At 41.3% G+C, this 18,333-nt stretch overlaps 1 protein-coding gene across 1 annotated transcript in view; it reads left to right on the forward strand.

Annotated features, from left to right (window-relative positions):
• The window catches only part of PLCH1 (phospholipase C eta 1), a 269,122-nt gene that overhangs the window by 4,346 nt on the left and 246,443 nt on the right, over positions 1-18,333 (forward strand). The window lies entirely within an intron of this gene.

Genomic DNA, 18,333 nt, shown 5'->3' on the forward strand with positions numbered 1-18,333 from the left:
GTAGTTTTTATTCCCTGGGTCTAGTGCCTCAATAGCTTTTTGTTTCAAGAGAATGTTTTATTTTTATTTAGAGATTTTAACAAGAGTTTTATTTAAGGATGTTAAACTAGTTTTGTGGCAAGCTCTTGAGCCTTTTTTTTTTTTCTCAGTTTGCCTCCCAATGATGTCAGATCTCATCACAGTTATCACTGATGGCCTCTACCAGCTCAGCCAGTGCATTTTTGTCTTTCCAGTTAAGCTGTGTGAATGTGGGGCTGGTGCAGGTCTTTCTGGGGACTAGGTGACCTGGTCTAATCTTTCCCTTGAAGATATAGTAGGGAACCCTGATTAGACCAGCTTGTTTGATGGTCCAAGGGCAAGGTGAACTAGATAATTGCAGAGAGGCTAGATCTTTGTCACGGGAGCTGGTTATAAGAGGGCCATCTGAAAAAAGTGGAAAAGTCCTTTTAGGCTGAATTTTTGACTAAAGCCCAGGTTCTTTACCTTTTTCAAATAGAGGATTTACTACTTCTTAGTCTCTTATCTTCAAAGCAACAGGGTCTATGACCACCGTTTTCTCCTTGACCTTTTTTCCTTTTGGTATCTTGGGTATTTAGAACCCTTTACTTTTTAAATATATTTCTATCAAATGAGTTTAGTTCTTACTGTATTTCTAAAAGGTTGAATTTTTATGGCCCTTTCAAATCTATTTTGTCTTAGAGCCACATTTCCTTTTTGGGGTTTTATTTGTTTTTCATTTTTCAATCATGCTTCTTATATATGCCATGTTGACAGCAATACCAGCTTTATCATAATTAATGGTGAACAAAACTTGGGAGAAGAGTGAAAACTATGCCCATACGTATATCATTCAGCACTGTCATTACTGGCAGCTAAAAGCATATTCCAGCAACATCCAAAGGAAGAAAACAGACAACTAAGGGCTCCTTACATGTTGCTTTCTGTTTGTTGTGTTGGTGTTTCTGTTAGTTCCATCCATGAGACAGATGGACAAATACTGGCTCTTCTCTAGCACATGGGACAATTACTGTTCAGTGAGGGCTCCATAGGCTCGCTATCATACTCCTCAGGCTTGGGAGATTCTTAACTCTTCTTTCCCCACCTGCTTGACTCCCAAGGCAGTCTAGTCCACAGCCCTTGACTGCTGGATTCTCACCATCTGGGATGGGAAGGACACTTGAGTTTGCTTGTGGTAGGTGACTGGGCTTAGTTACTCCACTCACTGTGTATGTTGGGGAGTGTACTAGCAAGCCTGATCATTCCTGCCACTTTCTATGATGTCAGCCCGACTTATAGGAAACTCCTGTAGTCACAAACTGACCACCAGGCATTTCCTCTTTTGCTTCCCTCTTTTTATCATGCTTCTTTCTCCTTAGGAAAATGAGGTCCAGTGGCTTAGTAAATGTCAGGAAAGAGATAATCACTATTTCCAAACTTAGTGGAAACAGGATACTTGGCACCTTCAGTCTTGTAGAAAGGAGAGTGCAGTGCTAATGTCAAGTCTTTCTCCCCTATGTAAATAGGAGAGGGCAGGGATGGTTGCTGCCTAACAAACTAACTGCCCAACTCCTCCTTGCTCCAAGACCTCTTATATCTCCTGGTCATGGAACCTTCTAAATTGGCTTGACCTTTCCCACCTCTGGGAAAGCCTGGGGAATCTGCTGCCTGAAATGCCATCTTTTAAAAACTGGAGTCAAAGAAAAATTAGGGCCACTGATCGCAACAGTTTTGCTGTCTGTCATATCTGGCAACTCCGAGCATGGTAAAGATCCCAGTCAGTACCTCATACCAAGCTGGTACACTTGCAAAACCTGCTTTAGGAGAGTGAACTGCGTCTGAAGCAGGCAGGCAGTGGTGTGCCAAGAGCTGTATCCTCTTCTGGATTTCTTTAGCATCATTTGTATGTTTTTTTTTCTTCTTCAGATTCTACATATAAGTGATACCATATGATATTTGTCTTTCTCTGTCTGACTTACTTCATTTAGTGTGATAATCTCTAGGTCCACCCATGTTGCTGCATGTGGCATTATTTCATTCTTTTTTATGGCTGAGTAGTATTCCATTGTATTTATATGTACCACATCTTATTTATCCATTCATCTGTTGATGGACATTTAGGTTGTTTCCATGTCTTGGCTTTTGCAAATAGTGCTGCAGTGAACATTGGGGTGCATGTATCTTTTCGATTTGTAATAGTTTTGTCTGGGTATATGCCATGGAGTGGGATTGCAGTATCATATGGTAGTTCTATTTTTAGCTTTTTAGGAGCCTCCATACTGTTCTCCATAGTGGCTGTACCAATTTACATTCCCTCTAACAGTGTGGAAGGGTCTCCAGCATCATTTGATTCCTCACCAAGGTGAAGTTTACATCTTTGAGATATGAGTCTCTCCCTGGAGAAATGTAATTCCATGTACTGTCAAGGGGCATGTTGTTGACCGTCTGTCCTAAAATTCAGTGGTTGCATATGGCATTGGTTTGAAGACAGTGACTTTTCATAAAGAGACAGCATATTTCTAAAAGCCAAGAAACAGCAGCATTTCAGAAGTTCAAGGCACCGATAGAGTCATTATTGCTTAAGTCACCATTAAAAGAGATGGCAGACATACTAAGGAGAAGCAACTGCTGCTGGGTAGCTGGGGTGGAGATGATTTTCTGGCTCTTTTTTGTGGTGTGAGGAGGGAAAAGTTTTCCTTGACCTTCTGAGGGTCCCTGGCTGGGTTTGAAAATTAAAGTGACAAAGATTAACAGGAGAAAAGCACACATATTTATTTAATACAAGTTTTATATGACACAAGAGCCTTCATAAGGAAATAAAGACCCAAAGAAATAGTTAGACCTCAGTACTTTATGGTAGGCTTGATGAGCAGAACACAGTCATGGAGGAATATGATAGGGAAAGGAGTCTGAGGTAATTGTAAACTGGGGGAAATTTAGCAAGCCCTGTTTGTTAGGATTCCTCTCAGCATCCCTTTGTCTTTGGAGATAAGGATGCTCCTTTCCTCCAGCACTTCTCATGTGAGGATTTTATGGCCTGTTTCAGGGAAGAAGGGTGAGGGAAGGGGGAGGTCAGAGTGAACTTCCTCCTTCTGCTGTTTTCTCAGACTCCTTCAGCTTAAAATATTCAGTATACTAAAGTGCCATATTTGGGGGTAGCATGTTCCAAACCCCACCATTGGTTTGGAACTTTTCTAATGCCATTACCAAAGTAGCGATTTCATTGAAGGCAAATCGCAGGAAGAAAGTAATGCAAATTTATGAAAAGAGTGAAGAAAATAAAGAAACCCAGGATTAAAAATTAAAATGTTAACAGAAATTTAAAACTAAAATAGTAAAAAAAAGCTTAAAAATGAACTGTATTTCTATTTCAAGATGGCTGTTGAGCTCACTCATTTCACTTCTATTCAAATTATGTCAAAATATCAAACAAATATTAGAATGGAAAAAAATGGTATCAGAGTTGGAAAACAGTGTATCAATAATGCCATTAATTAGCTAGATATTTTGAAGTTTTGCAAACTGTGATGAAAAGAATTTGATTAAGATACTGATGATTCTAGGGTTCAGTATTCCTCAGGAAAGAAGGTGAGTTCATTTAGGAAGTAAGTCCATACCCTAGTTTGGAATCTCTGAGTGGTACGAATTCCTTTTGCTTAGGTCCCAAGGTAGTTCCTCATGATCTGGAAGCCTAAGGCCAAATGTCAGTGCATCCAATCTACAACGTGGAGGGAAAATAGAATGTCAGTAGTTTATAGCATATGTCTCACCCTGCTGGACAGTGATAAAGATGACTCCCAGTCCTGGCAGTGTGTGAATTTCTCAGTCATTCTGGGTGCCCAGTTCTGCTATCCGGAAGATTGCCCTTATCTTCCATAGCCTCTTCATAAGTAGGCATTGGGGAGGACCCACCCTTTGAGGGCTGGACAACTTTAGAAGCCCCTTTCTGTTGATGTGGGTTCATGACCAAAGGGTTGAGCAATCACATGCCTTTTTTTTTTTCTCCCAGAGATTTAATTCTGTATGGCTTTGATATCTATCAGTGTACTGAACACTACTGCTTTGCCTCCTTTTCACTTTTAAAGGACATGTTGGAACCGTGTTTTTCAGCTGTAGGCCATGAACTATAATTAGTGAGATGGGGAATCAATTTATTGGGTTGCCACTAGCAATTGAAAAAGATAAAAGAACAGAAGATAATATATAAGAGTGCATTGCACATAGCAAAGATAAGTGTTGGTTTGTTACATTTTTTTGTTACAAATATATTTGAATGTGTGTACTGGCTTGGGATGCAAAAATATTTGGGTTACTGAAAGTCACGACAGAAGCTCTCATTCTCCACACACTCTTTTGAAGAAGCCTAATCAACAGATTTATGTAACTGAAGTTAGGACCACAGTTAATTCAGACAGAAATGAGGTTTTACAAAAATTGAGTTCACTGGGGTCGTTTGTTTTGGTTATCAAAACACATCTTGTAGAGACTTTAACCATCGATGAAATTGAGTAATTAGCGCCCTCTTCTGTTCTTCAACAACACTACACATATCTATTTTAGCCCTTGACACATTATGTGCAGATCTGCCTGTCTTCTTTCACATCCAAGGTATAGTGGGTCCTGTTACTCAAACGATACCTTATAAATTTTGGATCATTTCCGCTCCCTCCACAGCATTTAGCTCAGTTTCTTGCTCACTGGGGAACTCTATAAATATTTGTTAAATAAAGGAATCAAATAAGGAATGAAGTGGACCATTACAGCATTGCCTTCTCATTTTGACCAAAACCTATTTTCCCAGTCTAATTTTCCCCTATACATCTCATGATCCTACACCAAGAAGATTAATTTGCCTTAAATAGTCTGAAATAACATTTTTTAAACTTGTCAAATTTGAACATGATATTTATTTTGGACAAATCAAGCCCCCTAAGTATATATTTAGTTTAAATATGCAAATAAAACAAAAACTAACATATGGTTTTTAAAATGCAGTTTTCCCTTTCACTGTGTTTGTATGGGAAAACCTAACCACTTGTTGTCTGGTTTAAATAAACAAGTGTTAGTGATAGAGAGTGCGTGCCTCATTAGGGTTCCAAATAGAATGTTCCTCATGGTGTAAATTGCCTCGTCCAGCCCCCAGCTTTCAAAGTTTTAGAATTTATATTGTCTTACCAGTTTCTTTCTACATTTTCTCTCTGCAATACAGTTTGCTCATTTGTCTAAACTTTTGTTCAATGTCTATAAAAATGATTGCTGTATTAGATGACTGTACTGCAATTAGTTTAAGAAGATTCATTTTTCTTTTGATTATATTATGGGATTCTGCAGGAATTTCTAATGGTATGGTACAGGAGGGAGAAACCCAGTATATTCCGTAATGGAAACATGTAATCTCAAAGTTTTAATATTATTTCCTGTGCTGTAGGAAGCTGTAGGAAACTTCAGTTATATGCCTGTCCTGACCCTCAGGCTCTGGCCATCTTGAAAGTTGTAGATATTGGCTCTGTGGGAGGTCTTCTTGGAAACAAAACACACAGAGCTGAGTTGTGAAGCTTTCAGGAGGAAGGAAAAGGGGCTCTGTCCTTCTCTGACACTATTGTTTCCTATAAAATACTTCATTCCCTCCCCCAACCCCCAAGAGAAAAAATCAACGAAATAAGTTGGGGAAAAACAACGAAATGAGTTGGGACAAAATAGAAAATGGGAAAAGTTCACTTTAATTAGCATACTTTCTGCCTTTTAAAGTATTCATTCTATGCTGGGAACTGAAACTCTCTTGAGATGTATAACTGGTGTATAAGAAAATCTTAGCTGAATTGAAGAACTTAGGCAGCCACAACTCTGCTATTTTACCTTCATCCAGCATTCACAGGATGAATTTCTTTCCCAAGGTATTAAAGTGGGGAACCTAGAGTTTAGAATTTGGATATCTATTCCAAACTCATTCCTGATCTCGACAAACAATTTAACCTATATTTTCTCCTTATTTGTAAGGTGAAAATTGCATTTGCTTGTAGTATTTTTGACATTTCCATATAAAAGGGTAAAGACTTTAGAAAAAAGCATATGAATAGCCTATTTAAAAATGGATCATTTAAAAATGTTATTTATTGTCTATTGGTAAAGAGCTTAGCCTTAAAATTTTTTTTCTTTTGTAGGCCAAGTACATTTCAATGTATAGACTTTGTTAGCATTTAAAAGCTTGAAACAGGTTGCCAATAATAGCAGTAAAGGTAACTGACATTTGTGAGAGCTCATTTTGTACCAGACACTTTGCTAAGAAGCTTCACATGTACTGGTCTTATTCAGTTTAGTTATTTTGGAGGCATGCATTTCTTCCATTATGAATTTAAGTATTCCAGTGGATTTCCCACATTCCTGAATAGATAAAAGATTGGCAAAGTATTTATAATTGTTGAAACTGAGTAATACATAGAGCTTCATTATACTATTCTACTTTTGTGTATGTGTGAAAATTTCCATGATAAAAAGTAAAAATCATAAACCCAAGCAACTCTTCCCAAGATCATCCATTTTGCTTATGTTCCTTTCTCTCCATTTCCATCTCAGCATGACGGTTGGCCACATGTGTGGACACATGACTCTCCAGCGGGGGAGGGAAAGATTGGTGGCACTTACACTGGTCTACTCCCCTACCCCCCCATCCTTCCTGATGGACTCAGGGAGTTTCTCTCCTCATTTTTCTCTCTGTCATACACATATGAATCTGTACAAAAGGTGTTCCTGTCTTTCTTTAGTGGCACATTCAGGAGAGGGCACTGCAGGGAACACCTGCTTTTTTCATCTGCCAGATTCCCTTCCTATCCTTTGGGAAGAGCAACCCCCTTACTATGGTGAGCAAATCCTCCCTGACTCCACCAAGTTCTGGTGGGGCTGCTACTCATAGTATCCCACCTTCCTGCCTATAGGGGTGGGTGTATAATCAGGAACTGGTCACATACATACTCTATTTGTTGCTGACCACATTAATTGACCTAGGGATGGACACGTGACTTGAACCAGGTCAATTAGAATCCCTTTCAATCTTTTTTCTTTTATAAATTTATTTATTTATCTATTTATTTTTGGCTGCATTGGGTCTTCGATGCAGCATGCAGGCTTTTCTCTAGTTGTGAGCAGGGGCTACTCTTTGTTGTAGTGCTCGGGCTTCTCATTGCAGTGGATTCTTTTGTTGGGAGCACGGGCTCTAGGCGGGCAGGCTTCAGTAGTCGTGGCACACGGGCTCAGTAGTTGTGGCACACAGGCTCGGTAGTTGTGGTGCACGGGCTTAGTTGCTCGGCGTCATGTGGGATCTTCCCGGACCAGGGCTCAAACCTGTGTCTCCTGCGTTGGCAGGTGGATTCTTAACCATTGCGCCACCAGGGAAGCCCCCCTTTCAATCTTATTTACAGATGGTAAAAGCAAGAAGGCCTCTCTTCCCCTGTGCTCATTAGCTGAGACCATTGAAGTCTGGAGCTGTCCCTGGTCATGCTCCATCCCCACCAGCCTGTAGAGGACGCTAGTGTGTAGTAAGAGAGAATACGATCAAAATACTGAAAAAAGGCAGAGAGAAAAAGAGTAGGAGCAAAAGTGAGAATGAGTGTGATGATGACTCTGAACGCCTGGATCCAGTCATTACTGAAGCCCTTATCCTTTCTCTTGTCTTAAGGTAGGAGTCAGCACGTTGCCTTTTTCCCTCAAGCTAGTTTGATTTGGGATTTTTATCTAAATAAGCCACAAGGACAGCTACTGCTCTGTATTTCAGGAGTACTATCTATATTCCAGCTAAGACTTAAGCAGTGCCTGGTACATGGCAAGTGCTTAAGACATATGTGTTGAAAGAGCAGTAACTCCTCCTTGACAGTTGTTAAGCTCTTTGGTCATTCTCTTGATTTCTTGGTGCATTGATTAAAACAGGGATAACATTCATCTCCTTCACTCTCGTTTCACGCATATTACTGCTGGCTAAATTTGAGTGTCTCAAATATAGCTATTTTTGCAACTGAAAGCATGATTTTTGTACAGCTAGAAAAAGCTATTTCCAACACAGATTTCTAGTGCAGTTTTCTAAGAACTCCTTACGACATGCAGCACAGCGGGCCCACCACGAGGCACATCAGTCATCTGCCGTGTATCAGGCACCTTTTACAGGATTTTCTGTGATCTTGGTGTCAGTGCACGTTCTGTATCAAGGCAGAGGTGATATGTAGGAATCTGGCAGCTATTTAGAAGGGAGGCCAGGCAGTGCTGTGCCAGTATAATTAATGAGAGTCATCGCTCTGGAAGCAAGAGGAGAGGGGGGTTGGGAAGGATGTCTTTCACCAGTCAATGGCATTTAAGAAAAATTGGTGCTTTCATAGCCCTTTTACTGCTGGGAGGAGGTTAAGTCAAAGGAGTGCTATAAAGGGCTTTCTGTAACTCACTGCATGGATGGAGGTCCCTGTGTATGGGGAAGCTGAGAGAATTAAACCCCAGATTTTTCAGCAGGGCTGATTTCAACCTTGAATTGAGCTAGCAGCAGGAGTTCCTTACACTTGGAAATCCTTACTAAAAGATTATAGCTTACGTGACCAAGAGACCAGTCAAAAAAGTACTTTATTACCATATAGGGCTTTTGTTTTACCTGCCTAAAGAAGTGTTAACCTAGGTCCCATTTTCTCCAATTCCCTTGTAACCAGTGAATGCAGAAGGGGGTATTATTTGTTTTGTTTTCCTATTGACTGTTCAGTAACCATGGAAGGGTTTGTGTAACCTAGAGAGGCTGTTTACTATCCACTGTCCTACCCAGTGTCTAATCCCTTTGTTATTGTTCCCTCTGATTGTCACAAGCAGGGAAAAACGGGTCTGTCCTGCTTCTAAAAACTTAGCAATGAAACAACAACATTTTCTTGGTTTTAGTTAGTAATTTTTCTGTGATTAATGGTGAAAAAAGGACTCAGAGGGAAAAGGTACATTAAAAGATTTATGGAAATATATGTTAGGACCATGATGAAGTATGATTCACACCAACTTCAGAATGGTTGCCTTTGAGGAGAAAGGGAGGGAGAAGGGCCAAGGAGATGGGGTTTTACCTGTATCTGTAACACTTTATTTAAAAAAGAAGGGGTGGGGGAGGGAGAGTATGATATGCATGTTTGCCTTGTTTTTGGTAGGTTTGAAATATTGCATAATTTAAAAAAAATTTAAGTTCTCAAAATTATGGAAATCGATTAAAACTATCAAAATAAAGAATGCACAGCAAACAAGTGCTCTTGTTATGAACTTTGTATGAGTTTATTTCACCATTTGCATCTACAGTTTTTGATATGAGAAAGACAAACACAGGAGGTTGGGGGGTGGATAACTTCCGTGGTTGTGTGAGGGGGTGTCTTGGTATCTTTCTCTTTTTTTTTTTTTGGCGGGGGTGGGGGGACTTCCTACTCACCATGGAGATTACCAGTCAAACAAATCTCCAAAAAGCAATCTAGGGGTAGAAGGGATATCTGTTTAATTTCTTATAAACTGGGAATTTGCAGCTGGGCAAGAAAATTTGGGAAGGTTTCTTTCTTTGGAGCCAAAGGACCTTATACATCTTTTCCCAGACTCATTTCTTCCTGGTACCCTGGCAGGAAGAAATCCAAGTGACTATTCTGGTGGCTTTTTCCTTTTTTCTGAAAGTCCAGGATTGCTTTCGGGATAAAGTTTCTTCTTGCCCATGGTGCTTTGCTGTGACATTGTAATTGCCTCTGTTGAATTGAATAATACAAATGGGTTGTTTCTATGGTATCGGCTAAGTGGGATGAAAAGGTGAAACCTTAGATCTTGCGCTGAGAGGTCACGGTGCTACCACCCCTCACACTAACTGTCCGTCAAAGCTGACGGGCAGCCAAGCTCTCCGGGCTCCGGCACTCATTTGTAACTTCCTGGGCAAATTCACGCTTGAAAAAGAAAATGACTTTAGTTTATGTTGTCACTAAGCCCAGAAAATCCCTGCCAACCCCAAGCTGCCAGCTTTTCTAGGACCTTCTTATTGGTGGAGAATTTTAAACTGAAGGTGAGTGAGGAGCAGCGTCTCCCAGTCCCTCCCAGCCAGGCTTTGAACTAACAATAGGGCAGGTTGAATGAAGGCTGATAAATGCAAATCCTGGAATCCCGAAGCCGGATCACACTGCTGCTGCCTGGGCCAGCGGTGGTCAGCGTTCCAACAGCTGCAGCCACCTGGTCACTCACCACGTCAGGATGCTCACTAGACTTCATCGTTTCAGCACCATTTGAGTGCCTACTGTGTGCAAGCTTTCCTCCGCCAGGGCCGTGCTCTTATTCACTGCTTGAGTCCACCTGCCATCAATTTGATCTGATTGAATAATTGGCCTGTTAGCGCTTAGGAGAACCACCTGGAAGAAGAGATGGGGCCGGAGGGGTGGGGGCGGGAGGGAATAAAAGCAGTGTTAACTACCCTCTCTCTCTCCCTCAGTCTTGGCTGGACTTGACTCACAAGAGATCTCGTTGGTTATATAGTAGCATAATAGATGCTATTTTTCTTAGAATGGTACAAAACGCGAGGGGAGAGAAAATGGGCAGTTCGGAATTTAAGATGTGCTTCTGACACTTTTTACTTTGGTACAACCTGCACACAGTCCCTGCGCCCTTCCTCTCCAACTTCATTTCGCCAAACTCCTGTACTTTCCCACCACCGCTCTCCGCAGCACAGCCCCAAAATGAGTATCAAGGGGGTTGTTCTGGGTTTGGGAACCTTTGAAACTTGAGGAAGAAGAAGAAAAAGACTTCATTCCCAGTGCTTCTGGCCCTTGCCTGCCGGCGAGACCCGCAAGGAGGTGTAGCCCCAGGGGTCCAGGTCCGGCGCTCGGCCCTCTCCACCCAGCCGGCTGGGCCCAGTGGTGGCGGCGGGAGCTCCAGTCCGCTCTCCCGAGCTCCAGTTCCTGATTTCCGCGGGAGCTGCGGGGCTGGGAGGGTGGGGGCGCCGGAGTGAGCGTGAGCATTTGAATGAGAAAGCAGGTTGTGGCAGCGGCGCCCCACTCTGCCCAGCCCGTCTCGGGGGTTCTGCAGGCCGGTGTGGAGAAGGGCCCTTCTTGGGGGCTCTTCTGCTCCTCGACAGGGTTTTGAAGTTGGAGTCACAGGGGCCAGTAACTCATCACGCCAGCACTTTGGAGGCTGCTGCTCGGCGACTCCGAGAAGTCCTTCATCTCCCGAACAGTCAGAAGTTGAGCAGGTCAGTGCTTTGGGGGGGAATGGGGGGGGGACAAGAAAGAAAAAGAGGACTGTTACAGCAGTCCCCGTGTGCAAGTGAGTAGGTGGCTCGAGTTCCTCTCGTGGCAGTTCCAGCCGGGACACGCTTTTTAGGACAGTGTGAGTGGTGGTGTGAGTGGGGATCCCCCAAACCCTGTGCAGAGAACTGGACCTCGGCTGGTCTTGGGGTTCCGTAATTCGGCAGAATGGGTGTGTGAGCCCGCGCCAGAATTTTATTCTCGGGTCTCTTGTGGTGAGTGGGGTTTACGCCCCGTGGACGGTAAAGCATCGCTCGTTGCAGGATGCTTCACCCCTACGCGGGACCCCCGGGACCTGTCTCTGACCGCCAGACGCCGCAAAGAGAGCAGGTCCGCTTTCCCAGCAAGGGGAGTGCGGTGTCCATTACACTTGGAGTCTCACGGTTCTTCCTGCGCCCGGTGACCCCACTCAGGGCGTTTTCGGAGAAGACCTGGTGCTCTCAGCGCGAGGAGGATTTACTCCATTGCCCCTTCCTGGAATAAACCAGGGGCACCGGAGCGGCGCAGCGCTGAGCGGTAGAGGCAAGTCCGGGCCACACAGCAGCGCGCTCTGCGCCTGCGCGGGGTTCCTATGGCGACCGCGCCGCGAGTCCGAGACGCCAGCCCGCGTGCCCCCAAGCCCTGTTCCCTGTTGGGCGTCTGCGGCGCCCTCTTTCGCGCTCCCTCAGACTTATTCTTTGTTGTTTGTAACTCGGAATAAGTTTATGATCTCATTTTGACGGTAGGAGTTCAGCATTCAAACAATAACCAGTTAAAATTTAAAAGAGGACTCCCACCTCCCACGGCAATACCACTTTGATGTTAGACTGAAGAGGTGAGGAATTGCTTATTAGGGCAGTATTTGAGATCCCCCCCCCCCTCCTTCTAGCCCATGAAAGTGGAGACCAATAAAATATTTTTACTTGTTAAGCAGTTTAAAAAAAAAAATTGGTCAGGTGTTTGCTCTTGAGCATTAAGGGGACAGACCTGTGCCGGCTTTCCGCAGGTGGAGAGCCGGGCGCGTACAAACTGGCAGCACCTGTGTCTTCCTTTTGGCTTGTTGACGAGAACGAGATGCGTTCCAAAATGGACCAAAGTAAAATGCCAAAGAAAAGAAACAAGGGCTTTCCCAGAAGAAGTGATTGTTTTTCCAGTTGCTCCGGCGTTTTGGTCACTTCTGGGTTTAATCTTCAGGGAATGTTCAAGAAGCCTTAATAGGAACCAGTCAGATTCCTCAAGCTTTCTGCTAAGAGATTGAGAGTCATTTTCCTTAAAATTGTAAGTCTTGACAGCTCCATCCGCTTTTAAAAGTTTCATTTGTTTACACACAGGTTAGCATTTGGCAAGGGTACACATCTTAAGGGGCATGTAGAATGAGCTGTAGCTTCCTGTGGCTCACTGTTTCTTAGGTTGCATCAATATTTGGCAGCGTGTTTGGTATACCTAGTTGTTGTTAACTAAACATTGGTTAGAATTAACTGTTAATAAAAGTTTTAAAATGAAGTTACTCTTCCTGGGATAAAGTGTGGCATAAAACTACCTTAGATGAAGTAACACATGAGTACTGTCTTGCAGTATCCTATTTTTAAATAATCTGCCTTCAAGAATAGCAAATGTTTATTAGTGGTAGAAGTTTTCAGACAATGTCCTTCCACCATCAGCAAATGAAGTCAACGGTAATATTTTTCAGATGATTAGCAAATAACGTGCTGTTAAAATTCTCCCATCGCAGTCATTATAAATGCCGAGACATTATGCAGTCCATCTAGCTCAAATGTTTAAAAATGTCCAATTAAATTTTTCTTTTTTTTTCATAATTAAAAAAATAGAAAACCTCTTAATTTCCAGGTTCAGATACTTTGTGACCCTATTTGGTGGCTCGTAACTGCCTCCAGTTCCCTAATTCTCAGTGACATGTGTGTCTGCTGGTTCCAGGAGGTATAAACTGCAGTTTAGCAGATCATGGGATAATGAGATTGGGAGTGCTTGGGGGAAGGCTGGGGGGTGGCGATGGGATGAGACAAAGGGAGGGAAGGTTGATGGGCAGAGCCAGGATTTATCGCTGCACCAGATTCTTCATAAAAGCTGTTACAGTCATTGCTTCTGTTTGATAACATTTTCCCACATCAACATCAGTTAAACTTATTTTTAGAATCAGTCTTCTAAATATAAGGATAGAATTATAGAAATAGAATATGATAAAGGTGCTTTATGTTAGGGTGCTTTGATGTAATATACTAGGAAAACTGTTACATGCTTTCTACTTAATTTATTCATTTAGTCAACAGATATTTATTGAAAGCTAGTTATATATGATATAGACAAATAAACCTAGATTTCTGTCCTCAATGAACTGAGACTCGTGACTTCTGCAATAATTCTAATCCTGTTTCAGGTTTTCAGGGTACAGATACTATCTGGTATTCTTAAGGGGGGAGCACTTAATTAAGTGCCAAGTAATCAGATGTCTAGATTCAGAAACAAATGCTTAAATTCTGATTAAAAAAAACCCTGAACATTGTTTTTGAGCATTTTAAATAAGAATCTTATATATATGGTAAGCATGGTGTGCACCTATCTTTTTACATTTTTGTAATGTAGTCTCGGCCCTAAAACCTTCTTTCTTGGCAAGTGCAGCTCTGAGTTTGGGAGCAACAGAGGAATCCTGTAATTCTCAGGTTTCTTAGATGAAGATAAGGTGAGTGATTCAGTAGTCCTTTGTTCTGGCTCCGTGTTTCACGACATAATAAACCTCCTGCAGCTCCCTTCTAAGAATAGTGTTGGCCTGCATGCTTGAAGGATCATGACTATCATTTCTCTGAGCAGAAAAAAAAAAAAAGGATACAAAATTATGGTAGACGGATAAAAGGAATACAGTAGGGCATTTGAACGTTTTAACTTTTGAACTGGAATAATTTCTAGGCATTCTTCATGAGTTCAGACTCTATTGAAATCCATTACAGCAGTGACAAACCTCTGGCATAATATTGACCAAGGTTGACCAACATTTCCTATTGTCACTCCTAGGACACAGAAGATTAGGGAGACTGTAGCCTCCTTTCCTTCACCACCTCATGAGTCTTTTATTATCAGCTCAGAGAAGCTTGCTGAAGATCATCCCCATTTGGTTATTGCTCTCTGTCTTGGAAAATCAGACTCAGCTGTGAATTGTGGCCCAAGTGGTGCAGAACTCATTACTTTGAACAATGCCTCCTCGGCCTGGGAAGCATGTTCTCTTACTGGTAGGGGCTTATTCCAGGCCAGCTTTGCTCACAAGGAAAATCATTTAGACACAGTTCAGTGGACACTCACTCACATCTCTTTGACACCCGTGACGATTTTTGTTTAAGGAGAAATCCAGGACTGCTGTGGTAGGGTGTGCCAAATTAGAAGTGCATTTTAAGAAGCCCATGAAGAAGTTTACACAGCTTTGTGTTATTATCCTCAGTGTCTCTGTCTTCCATGCTTCAAAGTAAAAGAGGACAGGATGAACACAGAGGGACAACTAAGAAAACTTTTATAGCAAAGTTAAAAAAAATTCTCATCAAGTCTGCATTTTAGATGCACTAAACTAAATGCTTGTACCTCATGATCATCATGAAATTACAGAGCAGAAAAATACGTCTACTATTATGTGAATCAGGACACCAGGGCCTAAGGTTGCCACAGGATTTTCTTAAAGTCATACAGCTAATAAATGAAAGAACCCAGGTGAAAATGTTCTGATTTCTAATGATCCTGCTGTTTCTAGGAAATCTAGGGAGGACAGATATGAAATCCTTGCTCTAGACTTTAGGTATTTGTAACCGTATGAACTTGCTATAGTTGTAGTTATAAAATGTTCAAACACCAGCAATGTTTTATGACTTAATCTAATTTCGCTGAGTGGAATTGACAGTGGGCACCTTCTGATATTTGGTTATAACCACGTGTATGTCATGAGAATGTATATGGTTCACATGCATAAACGCAAAAGATATTTTTCAGTATGTATTTTGGCCTGAGGAATTCTGCCATGATTAGGATTTAATACATGGTAGAGCAGCTTTTCTCGTTATTGTCCAGTAAATATCTTAAACGAGGGACTCTGGAAGTAAAGGAGGAAATAAACATTGATTTATTCCAACCATGTGCCTGGGCATTTATTTTAGGTCACTTTAAAATTCATAAAAAGACGCAGGAATTATTATCCCATGTTACTAGTGAGACCTGGAGATTTGTTTCTTGCCCAAGATCTAAGTGAGTATGGAATAGTCTTGGAATTTGAACCCAGGTCTGTCTGCCTACGTGCTCTATTACATCATGTTGCCACTCAGAAAGGCAAGGCTTAATTTATGAAAAATATTGAGTTTTCATTTCAAACTCACCATGCCAATCAAAATAGACATTTAGAGGTTTTTCTGTTCAGCTTTTTGGTGAGTGGAGAAGCTGCATTCCCTCTATGGAGTTTAGGAGGTTATAAATTCAGGCCTGGTTCCAGAAACACATTCAAGACTTTGTTTATAAACTGTGTTGGCTATTTGTTTAGAAGTGAGTGGTGTTTAGATTCTCTTCTGCAGATGCTTTTTCACATCAAAGTGGCCCACTTATCGCTTTGAGATTGTGTTGTCAAATTGTGCTGGGTCTAAGAGGACCCCTCATGATTTTAATGTGTATTTTCTGGCATCCCAAGACTTAGATGTTGATTTTTATCTTGCATAAACTTTACTGCTGGATAGAATCAGATGGTGTCTTTCTGTAATGCTTTTCAAATTGGAGACCTGAATCAACTTGCACAGTTGCTGAAAATTTCTAAATTTAGGCTAGAATCTGGAGTTTTGGTGCTTCTAAAACCACGCTGGCTGTGGTGTTGAGACTGTACTAAGCTGGTTTCAGATCTGCAGTATTTTTGAGTGGGTTTACCCATGAATAAACTGGGGCTCAGGAATGTCCACACTCACAGAGCTGAAATGGGACTTGAACCTTGACATTGCCAGCAGACACCTGGTCTACTGACCTTATTAGTACACCACACCTTAAAAGCACACCTCTATCCTGGGCCGCCTTTTCTCCCTATGTCTGACTGCAGGGGAGAAGAAAAGGTGGAGGGTTTCAGAAGACTGGATGCCAGCCTCGCTTGAGGCAACGCATAGGGCCCTGGAGCGCTCTGAGTTTCCTTCTTCATGAGTTTTTCTGTGTCTTATCCTACTAGCAGCCTCTTTTCTCTGTGGCTCGGTCTTCTGAATTTAGCAAGGGACTTAAGAACCTGTCCAACCATTCAGGTGCCCATGCCTTAGCTTTAAATTGCCACGGAAGGCAGAAAGATCTAGTTTGGTGCTATCGCATGTGAGTTACTGATTAACTGATCTAAGGCAATCATGGTTTCTCTTAGATCTGCCTTCACTTCCTTGTTGCTAGTCCGCCAGAACCAAACATTTGAATTCAGCTTCCCACTTCCTCTTCTCTCCCTCTTCAATTTAACTGAAGGAGCCTCTGGATCTTGGAACAGGTCTCCGTGGAGTGCTAGCGGAACCTCGGGTGGGAACTTTGAAGACCTGTATGTTTTTTTTCAGGGGTCAGAATCCTGGACCAGAAGTTAAGTGAGTTGATTTGCTGTGTAATTGTATGTTATTTAGTTCTCTAGACCTCCTATTTCTTTTTGCCAAGCAACCGTTTCTTGACTTTGAGTGATATGGGATTGAAAAGAAATTTTTTTTAAAAAAGATTTCTTTATAGAAAAAGGAGTTAGTATTATGAAAAGATCCTTTGATTTTTATTTCAATGTAAAGACTGTTGGTTCCATACAACCATTTGTGTAAAACAGAAAGGGAGGGTTGAGAAAAGAAGGGAGGATTTTCTTCCATGCATATAGAATATTTCTTGAAGGGTACACTAGAAACTAATGTTAGTTGTGAGACAGATACCAGAGGTAAACTCTTCATTGTATACCTTTATTATGCCTTTAGATTTTGAAACTTAATAAGTAAAATTAAAGTAAGAAAGACAATACTTGGGTTTCAATAATAAAGAAATAAGTAACCACCTCCTGGGTCCTAAGTGGTAGAAGTAGGAAACTGGGAAGTGATTTCAAAGAAGAGAAATTCTCTTTTTCACTATCTTAAGTCTCAGATTTCACGTTTAGTAATTTTTTTTTTTAGTCATTTTTAAATGTTTTTTTAACACTGGATTTCAATAACAGGGCTTGGGGAGGTCTGTTTTGAATTTTCATGGTTTTCTTCCCTCTCATAGAGCATCAGGTATTGGCTGCCCCCAGACTCAGTGGGCCAATGGGAATCAGACCTGTCCCACTCCTGAGTCACTAAACCTGTCTTATGCTGGCAGTGTGTTTATGGAGTGAAGCCCAGAAAGCCCCCCACACCCCGCCCCATTTTTTTTACCCATAGAGAAATCCCTATAATGTGATGATTTTATTTTGCTGAGCAATGTCTGAATGTGAATGTCGGAGGAATCTTTTCTTCTCAAATTGAACAAGGAAAAAAAAAACTTGTGTACAAATGTTTTATTGTGAACCACAGCTTTTCTTGTTTGAAATAGGTTGTGAATTGGAAGTAGTGTTCTGTTTACTGGGTAAATCATTAAAATACAGTCTTGGAAGAGAGTGAACACAAACTGTGTACCAACTTTTTTACTTGTCAAAAGAGAAATGTGAAATCTATTTAGTGTCCAGTTTCAATCAAAAGCAAAAACTCAAGTCAGGGTCAGCTCTCAGCAGTTTCTTGAAAAATTTCTCATCTCAAATTTGGTGAAGTAAATAAAACATTCTTTCCTCACAAAATTCTTCTTATTACTCTGTAACTTTTTCTAGAAAAGAATAACTGAATAGATCATACATTCTCATGTGTAAATTTTTTTTTAAAGCTAAAAGGGCATTTAGTGAAAATTCTCTTACCTCTGTTCTTCAGCCATCCAGTTCTTTAATAGACCAATAGTGTTATTAGTTTCTTATGTATTTTTTCAAAAAGATATATATATATACAAGCAAATACATATGGATGCTTTCTTCCTTTTAAGAATCAAATGGTAATGCACCATCCATATGATTCTGCATTTTTTCTTGTAACAATATATTTTTATATCATTCCATATTAGC

The sequence above is a fragment of the Delphinapterus leucas genome, chromosome 4 (assembly GCF_059928025.1).
Source record: "Delphinapterus leucas isolate spDelLeu-1000000601 "Yukka" chromosome 4, BTC_Dleu_Yukka2, whole genome shotgun sequence".
Classification (NCBI taxonomy): Eukaryota; Metazoa; Chordata; class Mammalia; order Artiodactyla; family Monodontidae; genus Delphinapterus; species Delphinapterus leucas.